The 11329-nt window shown below is 42.1% G+C and overlaps 1 pseudogene; it reads left to right on the forward strand.

The window, feature by feature from the left end:
• The first annotated feature begins 7387 nt into the window (after positions 1–7387).
• LOC116684178 (olfactory receptor 6K3-like) lies at positions 7388–8367 on the forward strand (annotated as a pseudogene).
• The last annotated feature ends 2962 nt before the right edge of the window (positions 8368–11329 follow it).

Below are 11329 nucleotides of genomic sequence, written 5' to 3' on the forward strand. Positions count from 1 at the left end.
CCAATGAAAGGGAAAATTACATTACCCTGGAGATCCAAGATCCATGGTACAGTTTTGAGTGACCAAGTTGAATTGGATTGAACTCTGGTGGAAGCGAATGTCAAATTGCACCTGGAATCGAGTAAGCTTCCCTTCGTGTGAGTTCAGTTCCATTTGTATTCTTGTGTGATCAATCTGATGCAAAGCTTTCTCATGACACAATCATATTTAACTTAAATATGGTGACGGCCCACTGCCGACCAGCCAGGTGAAAGTTGCCAGTATTTTTCAAAAGGCACGCCTGCGCAGCGTTAGGAAGCCGCCGCGAGCCACACAAGCAATCACGGCCATTCAAGTCGATGTTTGATGTTCTACCAGCTGCGTCACAGGGCGTCCCCGTGAATCGGCTCTCCGCTCCAATAAAGATACGCCCCAAGTCTTTCTTCATGCAAGCCACAGGCCGGTTGCACAGCCACGAAGGAGAGAAACAGCGCAAGTATCTAGTCAGTTTACCTAAATATCCCCAATATCATTTAAGTCTCCTCCACAACGCCACAGACAATGAGAGCTCATCATGGAGAGAGGTTCATCTCAGCCTTTATTCACCAGGACAGCAAGGGGAGAGAGGTGGGGAAGACATGCAGGATACTTGCTACAGGTCGAGTTAAACCCCGGACTTCTGTATTGAGGAATAAACCTCTTTTCATAGTTATTCATTTTCAAACACAGAATCCCCAGTTTCTCGGGAAAAGTCCTGTGTTTGATCCAGTTGTTAGTTTGACCCATCCAACACCACAACCTGCCATCTTTTTCAGAATTGGGCGCTCTTATACTTCCAGAACTTACTTTCTGAACCTTCGGCAGCTCTACAACCCTAACTCTCTTTACCTGCTAAATCCTCTACTATATTAACCAGCTAGTCTCTAACTTCATCTATTTGCTGCTGAGTTCTTAGAGACTACTAAAAAAGGGCGCTGATGATACTGTAAGAGTGAACAAAACATGAAAGTTTTGGGCCTTAAAACCCCGAAAAATAGTGTGTCAAAAACCCTGCTCTAGGTATTAGAGGATCTGTAGAGTGGGGAAATAATTCTCTGTGGATTTGGTACTGGGAGCGACCCCTCTCACATTACATATGCTAATTGAATCCCTTTTTGTCATTAAAGATCTAGACAATTTCGATAAAATACATGATTGTACTCATGTTAGACACAATATCAACTGAAAAAACAGTCCTGTTCAGTAATGATTGCATCACTTGTTGATGGGTTCATGCTCACTCTTGTTTGTCTTCACACCTCTAATTGCAGACAACTCATTGGTCGAGATGACATCACCTGACTAACCCATACAGGTGTGAAAGAACTTCCTGTCCAGAGGGGTTCAGCACACCGCCTTTAGGAGCCACTAATGGGCTGTAAGACATTGTTAACAGAGAGGCAGATCTCCCGGGACCTGACTGTTTGTGTCTGATGATGCCCACTATACACAACAAAGTAAAGGTCATTTAGCCCACCAATCCCTGATCTATAGGGAAATGAGTTTAGATCTTCAGTTTTAGCTCTGCTCATTAAGACACCATGCTGTAGCATTCACATGAACTTTGGCTCTTTAAACTTGCTGAAGACTACATTGTGCAATGCAGTTTTTCTTTTTAGTACCATATGGTTGTCAGCAGGGCCTGAAGTTAACTTTGTTGGCCACTAGCCACACAGGCTTTTTATCAGCCAACGTTTTTCCTTAAAGGATTTATGAGTATGCAGTCATAAACCAGCCATGAACCTCGCCATTGTCCCCAACTGTCCCGTTTGGTGTGGAAAACGTCTTCTTTTACTTTTCTTTGACTGAGCCTCATCTTTGTGTCGGTTGATTGTTTTATCCGGCCTCTTCACCCCAATGATGTGCCCCCACCTTTTTTATTATTATTTTCACAAAGCACTGTAAGATCACATTAGGCCATTTTATTAACTTCATAAACAAGCAACACAGGTGTCACTAAAATAACTGATATGTTCCCATTCTTGAACTTATTACTTGTCCTGAAGAATACTTACTACAAAGGACTCAGCAGCATGTGTGTCTGTGGCCTAAATGAAAATGAATGATGGCTCCTCATATGATGCAGCCAGGCGTGTACCAGGCAACTAATGGCAATGCCCGGCCAATGAGAACTGAGTGACTCTGTTGTTTGTTGACACTTAGTGTTGTTCTTTTCACATTTGAACCAAGTCTGTCATTTCCTAGAATTGGGAACATTTCACGAGCAGAAGGAAAAATTGATTCAATCAAATTTCAGAAAATTTTGGACGCTAACTTGACTTAACTTTTCTTGGCTTATTTATGCACATTAATACAAATTTTTCCCTCGGGTGCCCAAACTTTAGAGTCCCCCTGTAGTTTGAACCGGCCGTTCCATCTCAGTGTCTCGACGGCTGCCTCAGTAGTTTTTATTCTGTTCCATCAGCCCCTCACTTCCCCCGGGCCTGTGCACATATATGAAACTTTCTAGACATGACACCAGATACACCCAGATTCCCTGGATTCATGTTAAGGCTTTCATTTTTGAAAGAACTTTCAAAAAAACTTTTTTGTTCCCAGTCCATAATTCAGAAATCTCGTAAGCTGGCAAGCCTGAAAACCAACATTGAATGCCCATGACATCCCTCGGACGGCACTGCATTAAAAACCAGCATCATTACGTAAAGGACATTATTTACACGTGGCTCAGGAACACTTTGGAAATCCATTGTCAGTTAACAGAGTCCATCGCTACATCTACAAGTGCAAGGTAAAACTCCACCATGCAAAGTGATAGACATATATCAACAACACTCAGTAACGCCACTGGCTTCTCTGGGCCCAAGCTCATCTTAGATGGACTGACGCAAAGTGGAAAGTGTGCTGTGGTCTGACGAGTCCACATTTTAAATTGTTTCTGGAAATCATAGACTTCATGTCCTACGGGCCAAAGAGATAAAGGAGCATCCATATTGTTATCAGCGCAAAGTTCAAAAGCCAGCATCTGTGATTGTACTGGGTGTGTTATTGCCCATGGCATGGGTAACTTGCACATCTGTGAAGGCACCATTAATGCTGAAAGGTGCATGAAGTTTTGGAGTAACTTTGGAGAAAATGTGTTGCCATCCAAGCAACATCTTTTTCATGAACGTTGCTGCTTAGTTCAGCAAAACAATGCCAAGCCACATTCTGCACATGTTACAACATGACCTTACTTCCTGCTTGTCTCCCATCAAAATAGCTTTGGCCACTATTCCGTACATTCTGGTACGCTCCGGCTGCACTACAACCCTAATCCTATTTACCTGCTAAATCATCCATGTTCACCAGCTCGTCTCTAACTGTGTCTTTGTGCTAAGCAGCACCACACTTTGGTACAGCGGGTATTTAGAGAGTTCTAAAGAAAGTTAGCTCATGAAAACTGTGAGAATGAAGAAAATAGTAACGTGTTGGGCCTTAAAAACACAAAAATCAGTGAGTTAAAAACCCTTTGTGAAGCTGAGAGGATCTGCAGAGTCGGGAGATAATTCTCTGGGGATTTGGGACTGACAGCAACCTATCTGACATCACACATGGTAATTGGATCCCTTTTATTATTAAAGATCTAAAACATTCTGATTGATTAAATTATTGTACTTATGGCAGACACAATATCCACTAAAAACATCACTGTTCAGTAATGATTGCATCAGATGTTGATTTTTTCATGCTGTCTTCACACCTTTGATTGCAGTGATACCTCATTGGTCGAGATGTCATCATCTAACTAACCTGTACAGGTGTGAACAAACTTCCTGTCCAGAGGGGATCAGTACACCGCCTTTAGGAGCCACTAATGGGCTGCAAAACTTCGTTCATAGAGAGGCAGAAATCTCACGGGACCTTGTGTGTATGACAAGGCTCACTAAACAGGCAAATTAAGTAAATGGTCATTTAATTTCATATTTATTTTAAAATAATACGAAAAAACACACTTGTCATGTCAAATAAACACTTGTATGACAATATATCGATAGGTCCAGAGCTAGTAGCAAAACTCTCATATTTTTGCCGACTGCTTCTTCTACTTCTGCACTCCACCCACCCCCCCTATTTTTGCCGGGAGACTGCTGTTTTTTATTGCCCTCTGCTGGTTTCCTCCTGTGGTGAAACCTCTCCTGTATTTCTCCCAATTTATGATACATTTTCACAATTCTTTCCTTTTCATATCAACCTATTTTTGGCACAACACAGCTCTGAGACTCTAAAGGTATACAGTTTCCATCCAGCCCGAGTTCTTTCCTTGCAACTGTCACGCTGCCTGCTCTAGAATTATTGAGTCCTTTTAAATTAGAGTAGTCTAGAACTACACTGTCAAGATAACTTGTTATGACTTTATACTATATGTAAATTTAATTTAATTAACTAGGAACACCAGGGACAGCTACCAGAAGACTTACAACTTTAATGACAGGTTGCTCACGTCAGATCTACGTCTTCAAGCTTAGTTGGAAGCTGTGCAGTGACGCTCGGCACTCACCGAAAAAGGGCTTCCGACACACTTAGACATCATACCCGTCGTTCATAAGCATTCTTCTTCCAACTGGTCTGTCCTTACGCTCATTCCTCCCTCCCCCATCCCCACCCCCTCCCTTCCCCAACACCCAAATGTTGTTGCTCACGTGATGACAACTTCTCTCTGGCCTCGGCGGCTCCAGTCACTCGGCCCGCTTCGTCAACCTCCATCGCTACCCCCAGCGGCAACAACCACCGGGCCATCAGCACTTCTGGGTCTTCTGCAAGCATTGGCCACGGCCAGTGGCATCACGCCTGACGTCACGATGCCTCAACAGCCACAGCACGCATCACCAGCTCCAACTGGCGGGGGTCAGGTCATGTTTCCCCATGTGCCTGCTCCCTCGGTCTGTCATGTCTCAGGCGATCTCTGCCTTTTCATCCCCATGTTTGCAGGCTTCACAAAACCCTGTGCGCATACATCCCTTCATCCCTTCTTCTACCCTTCCTTCGGCCTAGCCTCAGCTGCTCCAGTCACTCAGCCCGCTTCGTCAACCTCCATCGCTACCCCCAGCAGCAACGACCACCTGGCCTCCAGCACTTCCGGGTCCCCCGCCAGCGTCGGCCACAGCCGGTGGCATCACGTCTGTTGTCACAGAGCCTCGCCAGCCACCGCACGCATCACCAGCTCCAACTGGCGGGGGTCTGGTTGTGTTTCCCCATGTGCCTGCTCCCTCTGTCTGTCATGTCTCAGGCGATCTCTGCATTTTCATCCTCGTGTTTGCAGGCTTCACAAGACCCTATGCAGATACAACCTTCATCCCTTCCTCTACCTTTACTTCAGCTGTTCCTGGCCAATCGGCTTCTGCTCCCTCCCTTTCCAAGCCGGCCGCACTGCAATTCCAGTACCACTTCCAGCAGCTCAAAGGGACCTACCTAATATGGTGATTGAAGGTCCTCAGCCTTCCTCTTCTTTTCAGCTGGTCTTTCCTTACCCCCTTCCCCCCTCCACCATCATCCATGCTCATTCCATCCAACACTTTTTCAGCTTTTGAGGTGTTCCGAATTTGCACCAACTTAATCCATCTATAATCCTTCTTGTCATCCCCAGTTTATCAGACATCACCATCCACACCTCAAACTCTCTCATATTCACATTTAGAAGTTTCCTTCCCAATTAATGCCTTGCACCTCAGCTCCTACATCAACCCCTACGAGCCACTAATCAAATACATCGGCTCCAGGTACGCCGCCAAGGCATCTCCACAACACCCACTTTTCAGCATTCCGAAATGGCCACTCAATTCTGGTTTCCAAAACATCTGAACAGAATTCTCTGCATTTCAGCCATATCACCCAAACATTATTCCCGCCACTCTTTTTGCAGTGGTGCAGCATCCACAGCCGGCACATCAGGCATCTCCGACCTCCGATCAGTTCCCAGGCCGCTGGTCATCCCAGGCATACCAATCTTACATCCCAACATTCCCAACAATCTCAACAATCTCAGTCAAGCCCACGCACAAGTCAGTTCCACACAATCTGACGCTTTTGGGAGTCTGTAAACTATTCCGGCGAAAAGTGCGTCTGAGAGGGAACCCCAACTCTGAGTCTCCCCCACCCGGTCATCACACATCCTCCCAGACCAGCCATCAGACGACATCCACATCAATTTATCTATCTGCACATTCATATTGTTCATCTGCACATTCTTAATGTTTATTAAATATTTAACTAACACATGTGTGATGTGTGTGAACCTGCGACTTGGTGAGACGTTTTTTCAAAGTGTCTGTAAACACATGTCCATTGTAATGTTGTACTACAACATAATAGTAAAGTTCTTGCACGGGCCCCTATCAGATGACTCCTCGAGCACTGATGCCTCGTGATGTGATCCTCTGTTCTGATGTCATTTACAGCAGGGTAATGTTAAGCATCCTCAGCAGCAATCACGCTGCAGTTGGATCATCTTCCTTCTGCCGCTTTTCTTCGTCCTGGTTGAAGGGGTCTGTGAAGACCCCAAGAACTCTTCAATCTGAACATTCAGAACATTTAACAACAAAACAACAACATCAAAAAGAACACTGAGGAACTCTTATTTTCGTATTTCAAATTTCAATATGTTTATCTTCAATATTTTTTTACGTCATACTTGTTGTCCTTATTGCACCGTGGGTTGGAGTGACACATAGTATATCTCTGGCCTTGGAGGTCTGGGCTTGGGTATACTGATGCAACATAACACAAAAATGCGTAATCAGTGTGTGACACACCGTCCCTCCCTTTGGACCCTGTGTGTCCAGGTTGCTGCTCTCAGTGTGACAGCAAAACAGGATAAAGGTTCAGCTGCTGCCTCAGTCTGCTGCAGTCAGGGGAGGGTGCTGTGTGTTATTCTAAATGTTCACATACACTGATGCAGAGACTGTTTTCTGAATGTCTTTTACCTGCTGGACAGACCACAGGACACATATGAACACTCTATACAGTATATTGTTTCAGCTGATCATATCAGCTGTTATAAGACACAAAAGTGGAGAACTTCACTACGCTAAAAGCTTTTCCCAAAGGTTGAATGTAATTGCAAATATATCACTTGTGGAAAAGAACCTTTTGAACGTCTGTCATGTGTGAGCCTTGTTAACCTGGAGACATCTCTTTTTCAGTCATTCAACTCTAATATTGTTCAATGAAACATGTGAGGTTGCTTGTGCATTTAGTTCATGTGACACTGACCTTTTTCTCCCATGTCCATGTTTTGTCTTTCTGAACTATCACAATTGTTAGAAATGCGCACTTTATGCAACTTACATAAATGCAGATAGTGTTAAATCTAGTGTTGAAATAGGACTCTTGTTGTTAAAATTGTAATCTCATTTACTGTATCTCCATCTGTTCTCACTTCTCTTCTTCCAGCTCTGCTGTTGTGCAGACATGATGAGCAACAACAGCCTGAATCCTTTGTATTTTCGGTTCACTCTGTTTGCAGACTTTGGGCCCCTCAGGTATCTGTTCTTCAGTCTGTGTCTGTTGCTCTACATGACTATTGTCTCTGCTAACGTTGCCATTATTCTGACAGTCTGTCTGGAGAAGTCTCTGCATCAGCCCATGTATATTTTATCAGCTGTCTGTCTTTTAACTCTCTGTACGGCTCAGCCGGCTTCTTCCCCAGGTTTCTGATGGACATTCTGTCTGACACTCATTTAATCTCACGTCCATTATGTTTCATTCAGATATATGTTATTAACAACTATTTATCATGTGAGATGACTTTCCTCAGCATCATGGCCTATGATAGATTTGTTGCTATTTGCCAGCCTTTACACTATCACAGTAAAATGACATTAAGATGGTAACACAGCTTGTGATTTTTTCCGTGCTCTACCCTGTATGTGTTGTGGGTTTCATGCTCTATCTTACTGTCCAATTACCGCTGTGTGGCAATAACCTGAATAGGCTGTTCTGTTCCAACTGCCTGTGGTTCAGCTCTCCTGTGTAGACACAACTCTGAACAACATAGCAGGTCAGTTTCTTTTAGTCACAACCATCCTAACCCCCCTGTTCTTTGTCCTGTACACCTATCTCCGTATTCTGCTTGTCTGCAGGAGAAGCTCGTCTGATTTCAGAGGAAAGGCGTTCCAGACCTGCCTGCCTCACATCATCACATTCACCACCTATTCTCTCTCTGTCTTCTGTGAGCTGTCATTGAGTCGATTTGAGGCTGATAAAAAGAATCCTATCATCACAGTTGTTTTATCTTTACAGTATTTGATGGTCCCCCCCATTAATAACCCTCTAGTTTACGGCCTGAGTCTGCCTCAAATCAAAGGAGTGATTGTTAGATTTTTTAAGAAGATTCCTGCTAAAAAAATCTAAAACTTAATATGCACATATAGAACCATATATTGCAAAGCTACAAAATATGCTTCTAATACGGCTCTAATACGGGAAATGTATTTGTCCAGTTATCTGGTTCATTAATTTATTTATCGAACAAACAACAGTGTTGCAAGACAACAGTGAAAACAAAGAATTAAAAACCACTGAATAAAAAGACAATTAGTATTTAACAATTACAATAAAAAACTGATTATATATATATATAAATATAAGGATTAGTTTGAGAAGGAGCAGGTGGAAGCAATTTGAAATGACCCCTATGTCACAAATCATCTTATAGCAAAGTAAAAAGATATGCGAAATACTTATACAACAATACTTTGCATTACATTTCCATTCCTATGTTTCGATTTTTTTTAAAGTATTGGTCCAGTAATGATTTTTATAATCCTTTTTTAACTAAATGGTATTATGGCTCTTTTTGATGTCATTGTTCAGTCCATCCCATAATCTCACCCCACAAACTGAAACACACGTGCTTTTAACAGTAGTTCATAATGTCCTCTTAGATGATGTCCCCGGCTCTTTCCTTCAACATTGGGCGTATGTTACATGATCAATTATTTTCTTTACTTTAAACATAAATTGTGCAGTTTTGAATGTAACAATGTCCGTAAATATCAACAAATGTGAATTAAAAACAGATGATTAGCTCATGTAAGTGATTTATTATCCTGATTGCTCTTTTTGCAAGTGTAAATATTTTGTAAGTTACTTTTCTAGGTACAGTATTTCCCCAAACTCCCACACAATATAACAAATATGGTAAAAAGTGTGCAGTACAGAGTATGTAATGAATTTGGGTCAATATGTAGTTGTAGTTGGTTCAATATACTAATACTCCTGGCCATCTTCATGCACAGATATTTAATAAGGGCTTCCAAAACAGTTTGGATTCAAGTTCAACCCCCAGAAATGTAACTTCTAGACTCTTTTGATTGTTTATTATCAATTACTAATTTAACATCTGTATTTGTAGTATGATTTCCAAATATAATGCATTTAGTTTGTTTAAAGTTAAGTATAAGTTTAAGTTTAAAATAACTTATTGAAATCAAAACAGAGTTTTAATTTATTCACTTTGTAAGTTATCCTCACAACATAAGGCTCTTACATCCATTTTAAGGGGGGCTTTTTAAACTCACATTGTGGTGTGGATTAGTCTCAACTGTTCATAAAAAAGAATCTGATGATTAGCAGGTAATAGGGTTAGGGGTTGTAGTGCAGATGGAGCGTAATATACCAGAATATACAGAATAATTTTAAAGTTCTTTCAAAAATTAAAGCCTTAACATGATCCAGGATATCTGGGGGTATCGGGTGGATGTCTAGAAAGTTCTATAGCTTGCACAGGCCCGGGGGAAGTGAGGGGCTGATGGAACAATAAAAACTACTGAGGCAGCCGTCGAGACACTGAGATGGCCGGCAGGTTCAAACTAAACGGCCGTCTCATCAACCATTCGTACATATAGGCTACAAAAAGTAAAGCACGATAATTCATATGTGCAGGTGAAACTCAAACAATTAGCATATGATGCAAAAGTTCATTCATTCAGTAATTCAACTTAAGGTGAAACTAATATTATATATAAACTCATTACATGCAAAGTGAGATATTTCAAGCCTTATTTGACATCATTTTGATGATTATGGCGTTCATTTATGAAAACCCCAAATTCAAAATCTCAGAAAATTAGCATATACATGAAATCAATAAAAAATGGATTTAAATACAGAAATGTCAGCCCTCTGAAAAGTATAATCATGCATATGTACTCAGTACTTGGTTTGGGGCCCCTTTTGCTAGAATATGCCTCAATGCGGCGTGGCATGGATGCTATCAGCCTGTGGCCTGCTGAGGTGTTTATGGAGACCGGGATGCTACAATAGCGGCCTTCACCTCTTCTGCATTGTTCGGTCTCATGTCTTTCATCTTTCTCTGGCAATGCCCCATAGATCTCTATGGGGTTCAGGTCAGGAGAGTTTGCAGGCCAATCAAGCACAGTAATGCCATGGTCATTGAACCAGGTTTTGGTACTTTTGGCCGTGTGGCAGGTGCAAGTCCTGCTGAAAAATGAGTCAGCATCTCCATAAAGCTTGTCTGCTGAAGGAAGCATAAAGAAATTATTTGGCTCTTTACAGATGTACATTTGCTTTGAAGTTTGTCCTGGGGGGTAAAGTGGAAATGACAAACAAGGATTCAGTTACTAAAGAGCACTACGAGCCGTCAGGAGTCAAACCTAGATCTTCTGATCCGTAGTCATACGCGTTATCCATTGCGCCACTAGCCCACGTTGGTATTAGCAATCCTACGTTCTTACAACATTGTATGCAAACAGTGGTGGATCTTTGTTGGCAAGGGTATAGAAGGCAGTAACGTTTGTTACAGTCCAAATTTGGGGATCTTTGCGGGACTTTAAGGCTAAGCTGTCCAGTTTCTATCAATGTAAAGTAAAGCAGAAGATGTAGTAATTCAAAGAAACTACAGAAAAGTAGCTTCTCACAGGTGCCGTGACCCAGATTCCTACCGAGGTTGCTGCAGCCACCGCAACGCAGAGTACCAAGCACTTAAGATCACAACCATTTGGTATTAAAATCGCCGCGTTGTGTGATAGCATAGTCGGAAATCAATCCACAATTATGCTGCTATTTCTAGGTTCCCCTAATGGATGATAACAACTGACAATCCAGGGATAGTTTTCTCTCGTACTGCTGATTCTAAAAAAACAAAAAAGAAAGCTTCATGATAGCTGTGCTTGAGTTAAATGAAGGATTTTGAAGCGGTTTTAGCACATGTTGAAAACCTATTTACGCATCATTTGGCTTTTTACTATGTATTTAATTTACTGTGATAGACATGTACAGGAGTAAACTTGGAAATGAGGATCAAGTATTTAATAGCTAAAGAACAGAACAAACTATCCAGGAGTCAACCCTA

The sequence above is a fragment of the Etheostoma spectabile genome, unplaced genomic scaffold, assembly GCF_008692095.1.
Source record: "Etheostoma spectabile isolate EspeVRDwgs_2016 unplaced genomic scaffold, UIUC_Espe_1.0 scaffold00019235, whole genome shotgun sequence".
Classification (NCBI taxonomy): Eukaryota; Metazoa; Chordata; class Actinopteri; order Perciformes; family Percidae; genus Etheostoma; species Etheostoma spectabile.